General features: G+C 42.8%; 1 protein-coding gene and 1 long non-coding RNA gene across 4 annotated transcripts in view; one reads left to right on the top strand and one right to left on the bottom strand.

Moving 5' to 3' along the window:
• The window catches only part of CHN2 (chimerin 2), a 311,035-nt gene that overhangs the window by 231,338 nt on the left and 59,255 nt on the right, over positions 1–20,442 (top strand). The window lies entirely within an intron of this gene.
• Positions 1,140–17,342, bottom strand: LOC140697393 (uncharacterized). The gene is made up of 3 exons (XR_012074386.1): positions 17,225–17,342; positions 5,419–5,609; positions 1,140–1,500 (listed from the first exon to the last, which is right to left on the bottom strand). It is a non-coding gene; the product is annotated as an uncharacterized lncRNA (long non-coding RNA).

The following is a 20,442-nucleotide window of genomic DNA, read 5'->3' as shown; positions in this document are numbered from 1 at the left end:
ACTCAGCACACGGATATTCATTAATAAGGCTACGACACGGACGCTGGGACTGAAGTCTCAGATTCTGAAGGGCCAGACAGGGTGATTTATTGGAGTATATGTTTGGCACTAGGTGGTGGTTCTTTTTAAATTTTCTAAAAACTGACAACGATTACATTGTGTGTGTAAAATCAGCTTTCAAGGGCAGACACCTTGTGGGTTGGTTTGTTAATTGATCAGCTAGCTAGTTTGAAATAATCACCCCAATTCCCTACCCAGCACAGTGTTCTGAACCTACTGCCAGATTAACGCTCAATCTAAAGAAGCGTGTGAATCCAACGTCTTGCTAGTACTCTCAGCAGAGGTCAGCTGGGTTCGCGTCCCTTGCACAGTCCTCATTCTGCCCCAAGCACTGAAGGACCCACAGCCAAGGCCATGCTGCCGGGCTGCTCGGGAGCCCTTCAGTTTACTCAAGGGCAGACCCCAGCCTGCCTGCCTTTGGGCTGTTTCACTGCCTCTGAAACAAGTCACCAGAGAGGAGACTCTGGAAAGAAGTGAAAATCCAGGCAGAGCTGTTACGGGGTTTGGGGCAGAGAGAAAATGGAAGCCACTGGTGAAAAGTCACTGGGTTTCACGCAGTTGTGCTCCTGCCACCCTAACCGCGCAGAAGAGAAGTGACTGTTGGGAACATACTCAGAAACATTACTTAATTGAGTAAATGAGTTAAATGTTCCCCAAGCCACGGGCAGGCTGCTGGCAGAAGCCCTCTGCTGAAGAAAGGGGCTTTGCCCAAAGCCACGTCTTCCTTCTCAGGGGCGGCCCACATCCAGTGGCAAGGTAGCGTGGAGGCATGGAAGCTCAGCACCTTGCCCCAGTTCAAGACAGGGAAGGGGCAGCCCGGCTTTGGAACTCCCTGCGTCGCTGAGGCCTTCGTGGAGGCTGCATCGTAGCAGCGAGCATCTCCCCTGCTCAGTCCCACCTCCTTCCCTCCTCCACAGGCGTTGATCCTGAGAGTGCCCCCCGCCCCAGTACACTTCCTGTACCTGATGCTCACCTGGGAGTCTGCTTCCCAGGGACCCCAACCCACAGCAGTCTTATAGGGCATATGAGATCTCAGGCCACAGGCTGGAGGTAGAGAGTAATCACTCTGTCTTCTTTTTAATTGAATTTAATTTCCATCTCAAGCATGCAGGCTGCTTAATAGGCACACCTTAGTCTTTGTCAGTTCAGGGAACCTCTCCCCCCTCTTCTTCCTGGGGCTGCATCTCCTTTCCCTGGGACCTCAGGAGTCGTCACCTCTCTGTGCCAGCATCCATTGAGACGCCAGTGTTCTGTTCACTCCCTGGGGTGTGGTCTGCATCCCATTTGCAGCTCCTTGCTTCTCGGCTCAACCGCCAGGTCCCTCCCTGCTGGCCACATCCTTGCAGCTGCATGGGAAGGGCCATTCTCTGGCCTCCCAGCCGTGCTGGGCTGCTTGGAGACAACGTGAAGCTGCTGAATTTGCTCCTGTAGGAATCACTTCTTTAAGGCAAAAAACAAAACAAAACAAAACAAAACAAAACATGCTATGTGGTTATAGTTCCACTGTTTAGCACTGAAGGTTCTGTGCAACATAACAATTTAGAGTTGTGCAGAACGTCCTGAAAAAGCCATTTTTCTTGGTGTAATTGGGTGAAAAAAAAGGCTATCACACATGTTTTCCTTCTGCAGATACAGGCTTTAAATTAGTTCCACGCAACCACCCACATTCTGTTAACATATATTTATTGAGCACTTTCCGTTGGCTGGACTTCCTTGGAGATTCTGGGGACACAGTGCTAAACAAGCACAGGCCAGGCCCCTGGTCTCTTGGGGTTTAGAATATGCCTCCTGAGAGTTTTCTGGGCAGGCGTTTGGTTCCCACAAAGCCAAGACCTCTTCAGTAGTGATTTCAGCACTGAGGGCCACCAATGAGTGGCACTGCCCTCCATTCCCGTGTCGTGGTCATGTGAGCTCCGTGGCCCTCTCCCAGGGGGACTGCAACACTCTTTTTGCTCAGTTGATCGTTAAAACTGATGACTCTGGAGTCAGTAACATACATAGAATTTCTCCATGACTTGGCAATCTCCAGGCCACATCTGGCTGACAGACATGTTTTGACTGGTTTGCATGTTGTTTTTAAAAAAAAGTTTTGATTTTGGAGATTTTATAAACAAGCCCACATTTCCAGTTTCTTTTTGAAAAACCAGAATATCTAGTAGTCTGAGGTTCACAGCCTTATGTAGCAGTAAATCTACTGGAAGTTAGTAGTCCCCGCCCCCTTTGCAGTCTACTGTAGTCTGGTCAAACAGCCAGCCTCCCTCTTCCGCTTTACCTCCCTGGCCGCTGGAGGCCTGTTCCAGGAGGATTTTGTCTTTACATTAACCACGACTGACAGAGCTGCATCCTGGGCCTTATTGTATTGTCCCCACATGGTATGGTTGTTACCTGACTATGCTTTAGCATAATGCTTTCCACCTTTATTAAGCAATTGTATAAAGAATAATCATAGGACACTCACACCCTATTACTTGTGATGTGGTGCACTGTGTCACACACTTTGTAACGACTTCCGTGGTAGCCGTTAGTGCTGTGCATGAGATATCACTTGTTCGTGCCTTTTTTGGGCAATATTAGGATGCACAACTTGGCCTCCTTGTGGTTGGGTGGGGCTATGTGACAGGAAATGGTGTATATCATTTGATATATGATGTAGATACATCATTGCCCGGCCATGGCATGATCTGCCAGTCCAACACCCTCCAGACTTTCTTTTCCTCCAGCAATGGCAACCAAGAGGCATCCAGGATGATGGCTGCTGCCAGCCTGAGTCCCAGAAGGAAGAGATATGGAGCAGAGCCCCCAGCTAAACAATAGAGGACGTGTAGCATGAGTGAGAAATAGAGCTCTGTTAACCCAAATAACTGAAATTTGGGGATTTTTTTAATTACTGCAGCAGACCCTAGCTTATATTGAGCGATACAGCCCATAGAAGAGATTTCTCTTAGAAAACTAGAAAAATTCTTCTTCTCAGAAACTAGTTTCCTTTTATCTTAAGAACTCTAAGAATCTTCTTTAGCATGTGGATGTTTCAAAGCCATCTCTTGTGGAGGTGTAGGACCTTGTGACATTTGGTGGGTATTCTGAGTTTCCCCCTAATTTAATATTTTTTAACTTATCTTATTGTAAAGAGGCTTTTTTTGAAAAAAGAGCAAGATATAAAAATTATATCCATAGAGTTTACTTCCAAATATATGTGTGTGTGTGTGTGTGTGTGTATATATATACATATATATATATATATATATGTATGTGTATATATATACATATATCTTAAAAAATAAAAGCCCTGAGAATCTGCTGCATGCATTTCACAGGGTCTGTGCATGAATGTGATGTTCAATTCTGGGACTTTCTAAGACTTCTTTATAAGAGCGAACTACAAGAGAGGCAAGTAGATTACATGAAACGTGTTGCCTTAAACAATTTTCTTAGATTTTCTGTGGCTTATAATAATAAACCATTATGGATTACTAATCTTAGAGTTGCCAATGGTAGATTGAAAATATTTTTAAGGAAGTATGTGGTTTGGGTTTCTTTTATTTATTTTTGTTTGTGCAGGAAAACTTACTGGTCCTTAGGGTTGTTTGTCACTAGTTGCCGGGAATAGGGGTGCAATAACAAAGGCTTTCTTGCTTAAGCAAGTACCCTGGGACAGATATGATCTCTCTTGAGTTACCCTATTAGATCTGTGTTGCTGTGTAACAAATCAATTTAGCGGCTTACAAGAACATTCATCTATTAACTCAGGATTCTGTAGATCAGAAGTCCAGGTGGACCCAGCCAGGTCCTTATTTAGAGTGCTGCAAGGCCCAAATCAGGTGAGGCCCTGGGGAAGAATTCACTTCTAATCTCATTCAAGCTGTTGGCTGAATTCAGATCCCTGAGGCTGTAGGTCTGAGGTTCTCATTTCCTGGCTGGCTGTCAGGTGGGGTTTGGTCTTTGCTCCTAGGGCCATCATATTCCTTCTCACAGGGTCCCTCCACCTTCAAATCCATCAGTGAAGCATCCGGTCCTTCTCCTACTCCAAACCTTCCAGACTTCTGCTGCCAGCCAGAGAAAATTTCTGCTTTTAAAGGGCTCATGATTATCCACTCAGGTAATTTCCCTATCTTAAGGTCAATTGACTAGTAGCCTTACTTACATCTCTGAAATCCGTTTTACCATATACCATAATCATGCAGCTAACTGCCACGTAACATAATCAGGGGAAGAAACACCAGGTGGCCAGGTCAGGAGACCGTCTAGAATTCTGCCCACCAGCCACCCCCAACCGTTGTACCACCTTTCTTCTAGAGTCCTCAGTAACTCCTTCTCAACGATTCATTTGCTACCAACACTCATCTCTTCTAAGAATCCAAACCTAGCTGCTATCCATATATCTGTTTCAAACAAGCAAGTCATTAGAGTAAATACAGATTGTTCACTTGGATCTACATTGCTTGTCTGGCGTATAAGGTGTCAGATGGTGCTGGGAAATACTTAGGTAAGGTGAGTAGGCAGTATGGTGAAGTGACTGGGAGCAAGAACTCTGGAACTAGACTTGTTTATTTGCTGTCTGACTTTGGATAATTCACTTCACCTCTCTGTGCCCGGTTTCTTCACCTCTCAAATAGAGACTATAAAAGCAGCTACTTCATAGGATTGTTGAGAGAATTGAGTGAGTTAGTATATGTACACTGATTAAACAGGGCCTGGCATAGAGTTGCCACTACATGGGTTAATGTTTTAATTAGAATAATGCTAACTGCTACAACACGTAAATCCCCAAATCTTAGTAGCTTGATGTAATCAAAGGTGACTTCTCGTCTGCATCATAGTTCAGTGGGGCTGTTTCTGGTTGGGCCGCCTTCCACAGGGTCTTACAGGAACGGAGACCTCTTATATCCTGTGGGTCCATCTTCCTCTAAATCACTGGGTCTCAAAGTACAATTCAAGGACCCTAAAGTCCCTGAGACTATTTCCCCCTGATCTCTCCTTTTCCAGCTGTTCCTCTGTGAAGATCTGGAGTTTTTTTAGTATTCTTCAACCAAAACAACATAACAGGTAGAATAAAGATGCGCATTTAAGATTCCAGCTGGCTTCTATTAAGCTAGACATTAAAGAGAGTTTCAAAAAATGTTAAATAGTGCCACTTTTGTCATTAGTTTTTTTGTTCATTTAGGCCATTATGGTTAATTTTTATAGAAACAAATTATATTCATATTAACATTTAGGGCTTTTAGTGTTTTATCTTAATTTTTTAATAAATCAGGATTCTAAAAATGTTCTTGATAAATGTCAATAGATGTAACCCATAGAAACAAAAGCTTTGAGGGTCCTAAATAAATGTGAAGCGTGTAAAGGGGTTCTGATACCAACAGTTGGAGATCCGGTGCTGTAGATCCTGGGAGGCTCTTCGTTCCTCTGGCAGAATAAGCCTAGAGGATCGTGATGGGAGGTTTCCGCAGGCCAGTCCTGGAGGCAGCACCTTATCTCTGCTCGTATTTCATTAGCTGGAACGCAGGCATGTAGCCACACCAGACTAAAGGGAGGCTGGGGAATGTTGCTGGCTGTGCTCAAGAGAAAGTAGAAAAGGGTTTGGTCACCATCTCAGCGTCTTTACTGTATTTGACGGTTGTTGAGGTTTTATTTTATCTTGGCCTACACATGTTTTACAAGTATCTTGTTTAGTGTTTTCCAAGAGCAATAATATTTGGCTACAAATACTCAGACAACTTCAAAAAATTTTAGAATTGTAACAGGAGCCTATTTTTTGCCTTAGTAGTTTAGAAGTTGGCAGAGACTTATCTGAAATAGCAAAGCATTTAGCCAAAGAAGTAAAAAGAGAGAGAGAGAGAGAGAGAGAGAGAGATCAGTCTCTTTAGAACCAAACCCAGCCAGGTGATTCAACAGTCAGAGTGAAATGTTGTATAAACATGTCTGATCCCTTTTTGAAACCGACAGTGAGGGAGGGCTGGGGCTAGACTGAGAGGTTCTTTTTGTTTTGTTTTGTTTGCTTTGGTTCAAGTTGGTTTTTGCTTTAATACCTTACGCCACTCACACAAAATCTACTTTGTAAGTTGAGAAATTGATGACCTTTGACAACCTACATCATGGCTGAGCCACCTTCTAACGCTTTTGGGAACAAAGCGTGAGTTACTCACACAGAGACCTTCCTGTCTCAGGGTTCAGTTGTCTGGAGTTCGTGACTGAGTTCCAGGGCACTAAAGCGTTGGGAGCAGGACTTGAGGGGGTGCTAGTACAGGCTTAGACAAAATTGTAAGGTGGAAATTTGATTTTTAAATCTGTTGTGACTAGACTAAGTTTTAAAGTTTATATTATGTGTACATTTGGAAATTGATACGTAGCAGTATGGTATGCTTCTGTGCTGTATGTGAACTTTATCATACAGTGGAGGCCCCTGTATAATTAGCATGTTGCCTAACAATTCAAAGCTGTATCTTTGCTTCCCTATGTTGTTTGTGATATAATTTACTAGAGATGTAAGACTGTGGTATGGAACATGAGCACACTGTTTCTAGGAGACAGTAAATCCCCTTTATGAGATCACTTCTACTGTGTTTAAAAAGAGAAGCAAGCTTTGCATAGGTTATATAGTTCAGTATTTTCTTGGTGTTCAAAGGTAACAATTTTTTGTAAGTAACAGGGTCCAGCTCACAGATTGCAACCTTCTGGACTTTTATTGTCTCTTTAACAGAAAGGCCAAAGTAGGTGGTTTCACGACAGGTTGGGGTCGCTGGTTTCATCATGGACCCAGGCTCTTTTTATTCCCCCTCCACCAACCTTGCCTTCCCTCTCAGTTTGGTCAGTGAGAGCACAAGGTGATCACTGTCCCATCACAGGCATCACATGACAGTGTTTAAAGCAGAGGGCAAGGAAAGTGATGGGAAAAAAAGGAACTTCTCCATTCCTCCCTTCACAGGAGAAAACCTCTCCCCAGCCGACTTTCCATCGTACCTCGTAGACCAGCATGGGTCCCAGGCCCTCTGTGGACCAGTCACTGACAAAAGCTGATAGAAACCTTACCATCACTTTCAATCTGAAAACACAGTCTGGTTTTAATGATTAGAATTGCCAGTCCTGAATAACAGTAGAAAATCCACATTGATGTAGTCAAGTCTCTCTCCCTCAGCCCTGGCTGGCAGAGAGGACGCCAGCTGCCTGGCAAGGGTTGTGATCAGCTTCTGTCTTTTCCCCACTCTTGCCCAGCTCACTGCCCACGGGGTAGGGATGCAGAGATGGGGAGAGCTCTCACATGACTGGCGCTACTACAAGAAGGCTTCACACTCCCCGTGCCTGGTAGGCACACTGGTGGGATGTGGCACTTGCCCCCCTGGGCCCTTCTGACTGCAGTTCTTACGACATGGGTAATGCAAAGGTGACCATGTAACTTATCTTCCAAACTAGACAGTGCAAGTGAGTGTGAAGGGGTGGAGGTGGAGGAGTGTTCATTTTACCAGGCCAGCAGTCATGAACTGGGATCATCGACCATCTGGAGCAGTCAGGGAGAATGGTCAAAGGTCCACCTTAGCAATGCCCATGTGCCTCCAGCGGCCACTTGGCCCACCGCCCCTGCTTTTCCAGCTGCCCCCTTCACCAAGATCTCACCTTTCAAGTGCCCTTAACGTTCCAGTGGATCCTGATGGCCTGAATTGGAAAAACTCCTAGAAAACGCTCTCTGCTGTGTGACCCACTTCTGGTCCGCAGGTAACATCTCCTTCTGGTTGCCCTGAGCTAGATGGAAATGCTATTTTTCCCCCAGATGCAGCCCTCTAATCTCACCCTGCAGGCCCACAGCCGCAGGAGCCGCCTTGAGATTGCTTGGATTGCTTCAACAGCAATCAGATACCCCTCCACCGCTGCAGGGGTCAGGGGGTGGGACTCACAGCTGAGTGGCCAAGAGAAGTTCCTTGTGAATCCTTTCCCAGTGTTGAACAACCTTCCGTTTCCTTGTCCTGCTCTGTGTTGGGAGGCAAGGGGGTCTAAGAGTTGTGAACTGGTTTTCACTGGTTTTCCTTTGCCTCTGCCTCAAGGTGGTGTGCCTCACTTTGAAATTCCGTATTTACTCCTGAGGACAAACATTCAGTGATAACATCCTGACCCAGAAGCATGAATGATGCGTTTTGCTGTAATATGTGACGTCCCTAACGGCTGCAGAGTCCCTCAATGAATGGCCCCAGGCGAATAAGTGTTCCCCTCTAGTGCTGTTTGCGCTTCTCTTCCGTTGTCAGCTTTGTATGAATGCTAACCCACCACTTCTGCCTCCCTGTAAACCCATTGCTACGAGTTTGCTGGCAAGAGAAACCCAGAAAGAAATGAAGCTTTTCGAGTTTAGCTAATTGAAAGATTCTGACTCAGGAATCTCCATTTCACTCACCCACTAAATCAGAACTGTGAGTGATCTCATTCCTCGGACCTGCCACCTCCGAGTTTTTCCTTTGTGCTCAGGATACCTGAAATTGTCTGAACTGTACCCACCAGCAAACTGAGGCACAGTTACACCGTGATACCTTACCCAAGAGGCAGATAGGTCAGCAAGAGATTTACTAAGATCCTTGCTACACAAGCATGCATTAATGCATTCATTCTGCTTTTATATCAGGAAGCCAATCAGAGGAAATGTATTTTTAAATACATACAGAAATATGATAGATTTAACTGTACCTGTCAATCAACCAGACTGGCATTTAACTAATATTTTTGAACTGAAGGACAGAAGAGCAAAAACATGTAAAATCATTTTATAATTGTCCCTGAAATGTTTTGGATTAGCTGTGCATCATGGGTAATCCTCATGTATCTCTTGTTGTTTTGTTCATAGTTAGAGTATTTTCAGCAGCTATCCCTGGCCTTTGGGAATATAATTATGTTTTTCTCTCGAGCTATAATTTGGCTGCTGCAACCAGAAGAAGAAAAGTTTGGAATCAGAGCTGACAACTCGGAGTCTGCTGCTCTGACATTCCTCTGTTGGCTGACAGCTCTGTAACTCCTAGTGTATAAGACATTCCAGAAAATGGTTATCAAAAAGAATTGCAGCTCTCGCATATACTTTTTCCATCAGGGGAACCAGCTCTTACCAGCAGAAGTGTTTCATTTAGTGCTATTTTTATTTCTCAGTGTGTGTGTTAGCAAATACTTGTTTTGCACCTCGAGAGCTGAATGCACGTGCTACCTGCTGTGGGGGTGGGTTTCTTTTCTCAAGTCCACTTTGATCAGCAAAATGTGATGTGTCCACAAAGAAGTAACACTCAAGGTATAGTTGACTTATGCCCTATCATGATTGTAAGCTTTGGAAACTCAAGAAGAGCCTTTGGGGTATCAAGGAAAGTCTTGCAAGGAAGATGAGATTTGAATGTGTGGAACTGGGAACAGTTGGGCTAAAAGGAATTGGCAGGAATCAAAGTCATGGAGGTGGGAAGTGCCAGGTTATTTCCCTCACGTTGACCATAAATGATCATTTGTACCAGTGCAACTATTTGATGTATACCTAGACTTTTTAGAGTGAAATGAGACATAATTTACAGGAGTAAACCTAGCTATAAGGTCACCTGATTTAGAAGGAGCCTTACAATTCTCCATTAACCTCAACAACCAAAAGATAAACTGGATAATGCATCCTCATGTGCAACGAGCATCGATCACTGAGAATCTTCCCTCTTGTCCATCTTTTCTCTTTTTTCAAATCTGGTACCGGTTTTCCTGGTAAAGTGAAAAGTGTACTAAGATTAATTAAGTGGTTAAGAATTCTGTACCTGACCAGAAAAGCCTGTGCAGTTTCACCTTCCTTTTTAAATGTCTTCATTCTTTGCCCTGCATCATCACACCAGTCAGCTGTATGTTACTAATGTGGTTCCGGTGATGTTGGTGACTTGTCTCTGTTAGAGCAGGCAGATAGCTAGATATGAGCAGAGAAAGGGGGACACAGACCAAATGGCAGGAATTAGGCAGAAAGGAGGGGCACAGGCCAAATGCAGGAAACCACACATCATGTGAGCAGCAGGGATCCTTGGACAGAGAAAGAAAAGCTGGAATCTTTGGGCTGATAAGGGGCCACACCTTTTGGCTTGGAGACCAACAAAGAAAGGTCAGAAAAGGCAGGAATTTCCAGTGTCTGAATGTAACCTTTTACTCATTATGCCCTCATTTCAATAAAATTAGCCTTGCAGATCAGAAGTACCCATCATACACCGACACCATGACACTTCCGATCCAGACTAAATAAGGACAAAAATCCCTCCTCCCTTTGGGAAGGTGGAGTGGGGATGATAATCAGGGAATACGACCCCAAACCCTTCCCTCCCCAATGAATATTCCGCCCATTCAATTTTACACCCTATGTAACTAACTTGCCAAAGAAACTCAGGGCAGCTGCTCACCTGAGCCTGCCCGCTCTCCCCTGAGAGTGGAGTATCCATCCTCTAATAAATCCTCACTTTACCTTTTTTAACCACTACGTCTTGTCTCTGAATTCTTTCTGGGACGGGACAAGAACCTGGAACACCAGTTGCACCTATCAGCGACATCTTCATCCTAGAGTTACTGGCTGTCTATAACCGCCATTCTCTGTCCTGGGAAGTGTCAGGGTTGCCATGACAATGTGGGTGGCTTAGAACAACAGAAATTTATTTTCTCAGTGCTGGAGGCTAGAAGTCCAAAGTCAAGGTGTGTGCAGGGCTGTGCTCTCTCTGAAGGCTATAGGGGAGGATCTTCCCTTGCTTCTTCATAGCTTCTGGTGGTTGCCAGCAGTTCTTAGTGGAACATTGTGGCTTGTAGACACATCCAGTCTGTGCCTTCATCTTCACATGGCTTTCCCCCAGAGTGTCTCTTGTTCAAATTTCCCTCTTCTTTTAAGGACATCAGTCACTGGATTAGGGCCCACCCTAATCCAGTATGACCTCAGCTTAACTTGATTACATTTGCAAAGACCCTATTTCCAAATTAAATTACACACACAGCTATAGGAGTGAACATATCTCTTGGGGGAGACGCGTTTCAGCTCACAACAGATCTAAAGACATAGTCCTTGCCTTCCAAACATTTACAGGGTTTGGAAAAGATATAAACAGACCATAATGAGAGGATAAACAATAGAAATCAGTAAGTGTATCTCCCTGTTAGTCCATCTGTCCAATCAGTTTCTTTTAAAGGACCAAATGAGAGAAACCAGAAGTCAGTGCTCTAGGAGAAGAGAGTGACTTCCAGTGTGTGGTCCAGGGACCTACAGCATCAGCATTGCCTGGGGATCTGTTAGAAATGCAGATGCTCTGGCCCCAGCCCAGACCTACAGAATCAGATACTCTGGGGTTGGGCTCAGCAATCAGTATCTTAATCCAGGAGGCTCTAATGCAGGCAAAGGTTAAGAACCATGGTCAAGGAATTCAGAGACATTACCTTCTTCAAAGCTGGGATGGATAAGACTTCATGCAGCACCCAGGGAAGTCATTAAGCTGAGAGCAGCAAATTCATGCACACTTATCCAAATCCTACCGGAAGAGTCTGCCTCTTTTCTTTTCTTTTCTGTTTTTCTTTTCTTTTCTTTTTTTCTTTTCTTTTCATGTTTTGGAGGATGAAGGGTGAAAATTGGATTGGTTAATTCTAGACTAGATTTAATCAGCAGAGCATATTAACTAAGATGTAGAGTGAAGTGGTCCTCTCTCACTGGGTTCTGCTTGCCCTAAAGTTGTAGCATCTGTACTGCAAGGGAAGATGCAGTGTGTGTGCCAAGCTGTGGAGTGAGGCCTTGAGTTGGAGAACACAGAACACTGAAGCAGTGCACCTGAAGCCTTCATACTCCCACCAGTCCTGGGGACCTCCTGAAAGGGCAGATTCTGTTTCAGTGGGTCTGTACTGAGGTCCAAGATTCTACATCTCTAATCAGCATCCAGAGATGCTGAAGCTACTGGGTCCAGGGAGGCCTCTGTGTCTTTAAACAGTAAGGCAAGGCAGCATGTTAAGGACCCCACTCTTTATCCACACTTGTAAAAATAGGTAAACTAGCTTTTATATGATTATACTTATATTTGCATATTATGTTTAAATACTGAATATTTGAATATTATGTTTAATATTGAACATTGATGAAAAAAGCTATCAATTTTTAAACACTCAACGAGCATTTGTGAAGCTCGAGTTTGACCTAAGCGTTCCATTGCAGCTATATGCCAAGTGAGTGAGTCCCCAGTGTCCCCCATTTGGTTCTCTGAAGGGCAGCCTGACCCTGGAGTAAACTGAGGCAGCCCTGCCTTCTGACAATTGATATTTGGCCTCATGGGCACAAAAGGGTTGTGCCTGGTGATACAGCACAGGAGACGCTCCCAGAGGGAGGATTCGAATTCTCCGTAGAGAAACTACGGAGAACATTTGTCCGCAGAGTTGGTAACCAGTTATGTCTGTGCAACCCAACAAGCTTCCACGGCTTCTGATTCTCCCTCTAACGGGTAGAGGAGAGTATTTGAGTAAACAACTTTATTTCAAGTGGACATGCAGTGAAATAGGTTCCTATGTATTGGGCTCTGAGTACCTGTTTAGAGTGAATTTACAGGGTTTCAAATTTGGAAGTATAGTTGCTGTACAATATTATGTAAGTTGCGAGTGATTCACAATTTTGAAAGGTTATACCCCATTTATAGTTATTATAAAATGTTGTCTATATTCCCCGTGTTGTAGGATTTCAAACTTTCATATCCCAATCCCAACTTTTTTTAAGCAGAAAGTATTTTTAATCTAAACTTTGATTTCAGATAGTTGTTTTTATGAAAATTAATAATGATAAAGTTTACTCTTTGATCCTGTTGTTACATACTATTTGCTCACTGAATAATGAGCTACAGATAAGTGAAAAAGGTGATAAATTTTTTAATAATCCGTGGAGATACTATTTCTTTCCAACATTTACATATATAGAAATATGTATTTGCCCTGTCTTTTAAAAGTTAGTTTAAATTTTAAAATAATTTTATTATTTTTATTTTAGCCTGTATGTACCAGCTATTCAACAGAATTAACTGGCTCCTTCCTGTTCCTTGACTCTGTCATGTCCATTTCCACCTTGGATTTCTCTGTGGAGTCTCCTGCCCCTAGACATGCCCACCTTTGCTCTTTCTCGTCCTTCAGGTGTCAGCTCCAACAGCACCTCTTTAGGAAAGTTTTTCTCAGCTGACCACCTTCACCCAGACCCTCCTTGCTCATAGCGCCTGTAGGACTCTTTTACTGTCTGGAGTAATCACCTAGGTCATTTGCTTTCTTGTTTATTTCCTGCTTTTGCTTAGTAGAAGAGTGAGGTCTTTGTGTCTCTTGTTCACTGCTTTATCTCTAGCAGTGCCTGGGACATACTCAAAACTATTTCTTAATTGATTAAAGGAATTAAATGTAAAGCAACTTCTCTACCGAGAGAGGCTGCAAAGCCTCTAAAGTCTTACGGCATCTCTTCTGCCAGATTCTGTTGGCCAAAACCAGTCACAGGACCAGCCCAGATTCAAAAGCAAGGAAGCTAGACTCCACCTCTCAAAGGGAAGAACAGCTCACATATACAAAGGTGGGAGGAAGTTTTAGCAGCCATCTGTGCAGAGAACCCACCACACCACTCTTGGATTTGCCCACCCTTAGCCTTGGACCGAATAGGATCTATGGCACCAGATCTGTTTCTTGCATTTCTGGGTTGTTAGTTTCTAGTGGGTCACTCCAGGATTTGGATGACTTTGAAGACACTTTGGAAGGATTCTAATAAAGGGAAAGAATCATGAATAGAAGAGAAGAGAGGTTTGTTCTGGATCTGAAGCCTATCTGAGCAGAATCAGGAGACTGAGACAGAATGCTACCCCAGTTCTCCCCTCATCCTATCCTGCTGCCCCCAGATGACATGGTTAGTCATCTTTCTCTCATGCTTTCTTTCCTGAGCAGGAAGTTAGTGTAGACTCTGAAGGAAATCCTACCAGTACACAGAAAGATGGTGGTATGGTGTGGGAGACAAGGCTCACAGAATAAGTAAACATCCTAGCTGGATTCCTGCTGGGAACATTGAAAAATCTGCCTTCCAGCTAGATTTAAGGGAACAGAGGCCTCAGACGGACTTATCCCACCACAAAGTCAGGTCTCTTGTTAATGGAGGGAGGTTCTGAATTCAGTTAGTATGTTTTCAATGTCAGACTCTGGAAAATCATTACATAAACTCACCTAACCATCAAAAATGTATTGTTATGTGTAAATTTTTATTACCACTATTTGAATATGCAAAATCCGGTTCTGTAGTATGCCCTTAAATCACAATAGTGCTCTTAATTAGCTATTAACCAATTATGCAGCAAATGATTAGCATAATAAATCCAGCACTGTAGAAGCATTCATTAAGACCAATCTTGAAGGAATTTTTTTTAAGTTTAGATATTTACCCATTATTGTTTGTGTGGTCATATTGTCATGACTGCTACAATCAACACAGGTTTTTGTTTTTGTTTTTGTTTTTGTTTTTAACCAAACAAAGTATATTTTTGAACCTCAAAGAGCTAGAGTGACTTTGGTGAAATTCTGTTGCTTTCCTTAAAAGGTCACCTCTCAGTTTTGGAGGCGTATTGTCATCACCTAGGAGCTTCTAAAAACCCTGCTGCCAAGGCCACGCCACAGTCCAGTTACATCAGAATTTTGGGATAGGGAACAGAAACAACAGTAGTTTTTAAAGCTGCCCGGGACCCACTATGCTAGACTAACTCCTCAAGCCCAGATAGAGTAAGAAGGACCAGATTTACCCTCACACCTAAAACAATCATGGATAGATGACAGGCAGATAGATATAGACAGATAATAGATAGATAGATAGATAGATAGATAGATAGATAGATAGATAGATAGATAGATAGATAATAAACAGTTTTAAAGACACTGAACATCAGATAACAAATGACAGTGTCTAGAGGCCAACGAGGGGAACCCTATGATCACCCCAGTTTACCTTTAGTGAGTGTCCAGGCAGTGGTGCAAGGAGAGAAGCTCAGGCAGAGCCCAGAGGATTCTGAGATGAAGAGATGGAGTTGAGAATGCAGGGAGACCAAAGCAGCTGGGGTTCATAGGACCAAGTAAGGAGGTGAGAGAGCTGCACACAGAGAGACACCTGGAGATCTGGGTTCCCGATATAGGTCCCCTGGCGTATTCAGCAAATATCGGTGCAGCAGATTCAGCAGTATCAGGGCATAGTATGAGGAAACTAGCCATGGCCAGAAAAGGACCATGCGAAAGGATTAAAGTAAACAGTGCGGATGCTCACACTGGGCCAAGAATAGTGGATCTTTCCACCAGCTGGACTGGAAAGTTTCATAATTCATGGGACGTTGGACTGAGTATCCAGGGCTTCCTGCCTCAGCAGTGGAGCATAATTAGCCCTAGCCTGAGCCCTGTGCCAGATTCACCTAGCAAATCATAAAGACAATACACAAGAGGATCAAACTGTTTTCAAGCAACTTAACTGCATCCAAGGACAAAGCCGAAGAACATTTATAGGAATATGAAAAGACCCAGCACCCAGCAGGGTAAAAACAGAATATCTGTCATCCAGTGAAAGATTACAGATATGGGAAGAGGCAGAAAAACGTGACCTACGATAAGGAGACGTATCAATTCAGAACTAACGGAAACGTTAAAATGAGGAGACAGGGACGTTAAAATGGACATTATAACTGTATTCAAACTGTAGTCCATGTATTCAAAAAGTTAAGTAGAGACCTGATATGTATATAAAAGACCCAAATCAAACTTTTAGAGATAAACACTACCATGCTTGAGATGAAAAAGCACAAGATGGTAACATCAGACTAGAAATTACAGAAGAAAAATTAGAGAAATTAAAGACAAAAATATAAAATATCCAAAAAAATTTTTTATAATGAAAAAAGCATCAGTGTGCTAAAGGACAATTTCAGCTGATCTGATATAATTGGAGTTCCCAAAGAGATGAAAGAGAGGACAGAGAAAAATCTTTGGCCAGAAGATTTTCAAATTTGCTGAAAACTGTGAACTCAGAGATCCAAGAATCTCAACAAACCCCAAATACCAAAATCTACACCAAGGCACATCATAATCAAATTGCTCAAAATCAGTAGGAGAGAGGGATTATCAAGGAACATGAGGAAAATTTTCAGGGGTGATGGTCATGTTCATTTTTTTAAATGTGGTGGTAGTTTCCCAGCTGTGCATATATGTTTGCTATGTAATATATGTAAGTGAAAACACTTCAAGTTGTACACTTTAAATATGTGCAGTTTATTATATGTCATTTATATCCCGATAAAGCTGACGGATTTTAAAAAGCAAACAAGCAAACAATAACTCAACCCTAGCTGCCAATGAGAGTGATGGGGAACTTTGCAAAAATACAAGGCTTTGTCCTCAGAGGTTCTGGTTCAGTTAGTCTGGGACGGGACCCAAGATCCATATTTTTTTGAACTTGGCAGGCAGTTCTTATTGGCAAGCTTTTTTGAGAATCACTGCCAGCAGGAAATTTCAGAAACTTCCCCGTTAACCTGATCTAGAGGCTAATGACCTTTATTCTGAATAAGTAGCTTTATATTTCAGGGATGTGGTCACTTGATACACAGTGTTAATATCTAAGTTCTAGGTTTCCTGTATCTGGTCATTTTCCTTATAGGCATACAATACCTTATTTTATAAAAGAAAGGGGTTCTGACACCTTTTTCTTTATTTTCTGAACTTTCTGCGTTTGTTTTTTTTTTCTTTTTTTGATTTTGTTTGTCTGTTTTTGTTTTACCTCTTAGAACATTGACAGCTTCTGATATTCCCAGAACTTTGCGATATCATGCTCAAATTGGGTCCTTTGATTTTTAGCTCCAAGAAGTGATGACTCCTTAGAAGCATATTCTTGGGTTGCAGGTCAGAAACGGGCCAGGGTGAGCCACCTGAGGACTTCTCTCCTTAAGGAAGCCCACTGCAGCTTTGTCTTAGCTCTTTTATTAGTCTGTACCTTAGCATTTACCCATCTAACCATGTCACTTCCCTGCTTAAAGTCGTCCTTCACCAGCCACCCCGCCCCCAGGCTTTTAGATGTAATCCAGTCTCCCTGGTATATCCTGTAAGATTCTGCATGATCTGTTTGCCTGCCTCACTCCCTTACCTTCTTATTTCTAGCCACACTCATGTGATGGGTCACCCTCTGACTTACCTCCAAGTCCTTGCAAATTCTGTTCCCTTTGCCTGGACTACTCTCCTGGATTCATTCTCACTCTGCGGCTCTCTCCTTCTGACCCTTCAGTCTCAGATGAGCCGTCACTCGTTCTGGGGAGTCAGGGAAGGCTCTGTGCTCCCAGAGTACATTACACCTCCCCCACCTTAGCAATTATTATAATTATATAAATTATGTATATTATACATATTAATTATATAGTTATATAATTATATAGTTTAATATAAGTACACAATATACTGTATATAAATATGTATTGTGTAAGTATATAATTAAAAATATGAATATAATTACATATACAATTATATTGTAATTGCCTGTCAACTTCTATTATCGCTAACTTGACTGTAAGCTCCTTGAGAACAGGAACCAGTCCTAGGTCCCCACACAGAGCCTGGACAGGTGATTTATAAATCAAAAATACTAAGTTTAATAAAGTGGAGGAGGAGGGTAGCACCGTTTTTTACAGTACATTTCTGATTTACAGATCACCAGTCCAGGTCCTGGAAGTTACTGTTGAAACTCAGCCACAGGAGCTTCATGCTATAAGAGAGACTCCATAACGTTGCAAAGTTAAATTTTACAGTTAACTTAAGCTGAGCAAAATAGACCCAAAAGGGATAAATGAAATGATTCCCCATTATTTCACACAGGAAGAGAAGCAGACCACTTGAGAATTATAGGGAAAATGGGAATCTCTAAAAAATCAAGTTTTATTAGGATTATATAAGCCCATTGAGTGTCTGAAAAACAGTCTATATGTCAGAAAACCCAGCTTGGAGAGCTAATAAGGGAAACAAATTTGAAGCTGTCTTTAAATCAGTAGAAATGGTTCAACTTCTTGTGGTGGGGAGTAAGTCAGAACCTGTCCTTGGGCCTGGAACAGGAATAAATGAACTTCATTTTGTAAATAAAGTTTTATTTGTTGAGGTTAGGCTAGGGCTGTTGTCCCCCTGCAATGGCAGAGTCGAGTAGTCCTGACAGAACAGAGACCGTTTGGCCTGCAAATCCTAAAATATTTACTGTTGGCACTCTGCAGCGGCTGGTCCCTCGCCTAGGAAGGAGCAAGACTATTCACTGATTCCGAACCATGGTGGAGCTCTGCAGTGTGCTGAGCGTGGTGCCCGGCACATGGTCGAGCCCAGTGGACCCTGGCTGTGACTGGCAGTATGGTGGCCGGGCACCAGGAATGAGCACTGGGCTGTCGGCAGAGCTGCGCCCTTCCACACGAGGCAGAGGCACAGGTGTCCATGGCTTATGGAACAGTTTGGGCAAAGGCCAAGCAAAGACAAAAAGAGGGCTACAGGTGGGTGGTAGCCCGGTGTTTACTCTGCTCTAAAGAAAACCACTCTAGGGAAATGTTTATATCACTTCCTTTTCTCTGCCTCCAGAGAAAAAGATGGAACGCCAGACTCAGTTTGTGGTTAGTCAGAGTTTCCCTCTGAGTTTCATGAAGTGGCTTCCCCAGCGGATGTGGTAGAGGTAAGAAGTCCAGGGTGTGTATTTTACTTTCACCTGACGGGTATCTTTAGGGCAAATAGGCAGGTTCGTTTGGTCTGTTTGCCTGTGAGCACGAATCATCAGTCTCCTCAGAAAGCAGCCAGTAACCCAAGAGGAGACACTGCAGGAGACGGGGAGTGAGTGGACTGTTAAGGCTGTTGTGATAGCAGAATAATGGCCCCAAAGGCATCAGGTCAGAATCCCTGGAAACTGTAAATGTTACCTTATTTGGAAAAAGGGTCTTTGAAGATGTGACTAAATTAAGGCTCTTGGATGAAGAGATTATCCTGGATTATCCAGATGGTCCCTAAGTGCCACCACAAGTGTCTTTAGAAAACAGAGGCAGTTGGAGATTTCAAAGATGGGCACAGGGGAAAAGGCAGTGTCAAGGTGGAGCACAGAGAGTGATGTAGCCAGAAGCCAGGGAACGTCGGCAGCCACGAGGAGCTGGAAAAGGCAAGGAACAGATTCTCTCCTAGAGCCTTCAAAGGGAGCACAGCCCTTGATTTTGGCCCAGAGAAACTGATTTCAGATTTCTGGCCTCCAGAACTGTGAGAGAATAAATGTGCATTGTTTTAAGCCAGCCAGTTTGTAGTCATTTGTTACAGCAACCGTAGGTAATACCATGTACTCATTTGATGAATAGTGTGTGCATTGCTTTATTACTTTGTGGACCATAAAAAACTAGAAAGAGCAAGAGAGAAGCAAAATGCTTCCCACTTCTTCTCTATCTATAAAAGTAGGAACAGATGTTACATAATACACGTTACTGAACTGGGGACTGGCGAGGCTGAAAGGAGACCTGGCAAAGGGATGGTTGGAGATACGGAAGGGAAAACTCACTGAAGCTTTAGATAACTGGGTAGAGATATGGAGACATGCGATTCAGCCATCTCCCTTCTCTGCTTTATTTTTCCTCTGTAGCCCATCGCATCTATTAAATATATTTGCTTATTTGTTTAATGTCTGTCTCTCCCTACATGAGGACACAGTCTCCATAAGGACAGAGATTGTTGTCTGTTGTGTTCGCTGTGTCTCCAATGCTGAAAGCAGTAACTGGAAATAATAGACACTCAGTAAATAGTTACTCAGTTCATGAATGGAATCAAGGCAGGTGAGATTCAGGATTAATTGTAAGCTTGAAATTGTACTGGGACCCTAAATTGATACCCTGATTAAAGTGTGGTACATAGACAGGTGTCTTTTTGGGATCCATTTGTTATCAGTCCACAGTGAGGTAAGTACCACACCACAGAGACCTCCAGGGGCACTTCTTAGTGTTTTTCTTTTTTAATATCACTGATGGAGAAGATAACTTAGTTGATAAAAAGCTACTGTAAATTTAATGGTTTTTTTCAATGAATTTGTATTTTTATTAATCACAACATATTTACCTCCTTTGATTTATTTTTGAAGTATAGTTGATTTACAATATTGTGTTAGTTTCAGGTTTACTGCAAAGTGATTTGGTTATACAGATATATATAAATATCTATATTTTTTCAATTCTTTTTCATTATAGTTTATTACAAGATATTGATATAGTTCCCTGTGCTATACAGTAAATCCTAGTTGTTCATCTGTTTTTTATATGGTAGTGTGCATCTCTTAATTCCATACTCCCAGTTTACCCCTCTCACACTTCCCCTTTGGTAACCATAAGTTTGCTTTTCTGTGTCTGTGAGTCTGTTTCTATT

This window comes from Vicugna pacos, chromosome 7 (genome assembly GCF_048564905.1).
Source record: "Vicugna pacos chromosome 7, VicPac4, whole genome shotgun sequence".
NCBI lineage: Eukaryota > Metazoa > Chordata > Mammalia > Artiodactyla > Camelidae > Vicugna > Vicugna pacos.
The sequence above is the reverse complement of the archived record's forward strand: the minus strand, read 5'-3'. Positions and strand labels throughout refer to the sequence as shown.